Here is a 2,251-nt window from a genome sequence, read left to right on the forward strand (position 1 = left end):
TCCTCATACCTATCACTTAGTCATTCATCCTCTCAAATACCTTTGTAAGTTGGTTGTATTTTTATTCATACACTACTACAAGATGATAAGGTTTTAGTCAAACCTTCATATCTACACGTATCCACGTGCGCGGGATTGCGGGGCCTGAAAAGTTGACAATAGCAACATCTCGAACATGCACGTGAATGTGTGGTTGCCGTGAGAAGCTTGCGCAGACACGGCTTTGAAACATCTCTCTCTTATTTACTCCTACTTAGCATTGCATTGCCTATAAATGCATGGCAGCTTCATCAAGACATCTACATCTGGAAAGCAAGCCGGTGCTAGAAACGATCAAATCACAAAGAAGTGCATAGAGCTCGTGGTAAGTACCATGTCATTCCTCCCTCTTTCTTGAGAAGATCCGTGTTCTATCTATTGCTCCGGTTGACCATATCACTTAGTGATCTAAACGCTCTTATATTTTTCTTTATGAAGGAAGTATCATTGTCTATGAAATTTATCGCCGGTACTCACGGGCATCTCTAGCAAAATGATCAGAAATTCGTATTATCCATTTCCTTTCTTTCCATATTATTCGTTATCTTCTCCTTTTCTACTACTAAGAGACTGCTAATACTGTACTCCCTCCGTCCGAAAATACTTGTCATTAAAATGGACAAAAGGGATGGGACGGAGGGAGTACAAATTTAAAAAGAAAAAGAGTACAAAACCAGCTGCTGGATCGAGTTGTGACCAAGGCTAAAAGTTGAGTGACTGGGAACAGATAATTCATTTGCCTGATGGCTGATGTTGACCACGAAGCACTATATTCCTTGCAGGCGTTTGCCCAATTTCGTTTCCAACATGAGCAAGCCATGCGACGGTGCCAAGACGGAGTGGCCTGAGCTGGTCGGGCGCACGATCAAGGAGGCGGAGGAGAAGATCAAGGCGGACCGACCGGACCTCAAAGTTGTCATTGTCCCGGTAGGAAGTGTTGTGACACAGGAGGTCGATCTGAACCGCGTCCGCGTCTGGGTCGACACAGTGGCGGAGGTTCCCAAGATTGGCTAGGCTAGCTTGTAATTAGCCTACTGGAATAAAAACCCACGCAAGTCTCAACATCCTCCAGTTAATTTGCCGAACAAATAAGCATGGGTATGTTGTGAAGAAAAATAAGTATTGGTTGTGTTTCGCGGAAATGTATCATGTGTGGATGTGTTATGTATGTTATTTTGTTGTAAGTTGTAATAAGCATCGTTAATATTATCTGGCCCTGTTTATATTGTCTAATAAATTATAATCTACTTTAGCGGAGTGAAATCCGTTTCATACCTTTGGCAGAGTCACATCTTAACGTTTTAATCACTGAAATTGGCATGATCCTGGTCGATTTTGATTTTATGGGAGTAAAATTCCAACACTTTACACTTGGAGAGATTGTGAGATACGCAAAGGTGTTTCTAACAGATGAGATACCTATCGGTGCTTTGAAATCCGTACGTAACGGATCTCATCCATATGTATAACCCTGTATTGTGGCAGCCCATCTTTTTGTATCTCCATTATAGTCAAACAAATGTGCGTTGAATGGGGCCATGTCAACAAAATGTACTACTTCTGTCAGTGGGGTGTACCCAGGCATGCAACATGTCTCCTCTCCCTTCCTCCCGAACAATCCATAGATTTTATTTTAGCTTGTAATTTTAGATGGCCACTGTCTTTCACACTAAAATTCTGTTATTGAATTTTTCATATATTTAAATTCCTTGCAACAAGATTTTTAGAACAAGATCAATCTTGAATATATTTAAACTAGCTTTAGAAATAACATGTTTCATATATTTCAAAAAATTACTCGTTTCATCAATTTCACTTAGTTCAAAACACTGATTTCCATCATCTCATATATTTCAATTATCTCAAAGAATACAAACATGTCTTGTTAATTCAAAATGAGTGAAATCGATATTTTTTTAAAACGAGTGAACCAGTTCTTGAAATGACTGAAATATGTGCTTTGAAATGAGTAAATCGTTTCCTTAAATGAGTGAAATGATTTTCTGTTGTTGAGTGAAACTGTATATGAAAATTTGTGAAATATGTTTTCTCAACTAAGTGAAATTATTTTTCTGAAACGAGTAACATCAGTATTTTGAAATAAGTGAAATTGTTTTTTTAAGAAGGTGAAATGACTATTTTTAATTAATGAAATCAGTTTTATGAAATGAGTGAAGCTAGGTCTTCGAACCGACTGAACTTGTGATCTTTT

General features: G+C 38.2%; 1 long non-coding RNA gene across 1 annotated transcript; it reads left to right on the top strand.

Moving 5' to 3' along the window:
- The first annotated feature begins 236 nt into the window (after positions 1-236).
- Positions 237-1,248, top strand: LOC123044120 (uncharacterized). Its single transcript, XR_006419834.1, has 2 exons — positions 237-364; positions 822-1,248. It is a non-coding gene; the product is annotated as an uncharacterized lncRNA (long non-coding RNA).
- Positions 1,249-2,251: the final 1,003 nt, after the last annotated feature.

Source organism: Triticum aestivum, chromosome 2B (assembly GCF_018294505.1).
Source record: "Triticum aestivum cultivar Chinese Spring chromosome 2B, IWGSC CS RefSeq v2.1, whole genome shotgun sequence".
In the NCBI taxonomy this organism is placed as follows: Eukaryota; Viridiplantae; Streptophyta; class Magnoliopsida; order Poales; family Poaceae; genus Triticum; species Triticum aestivum.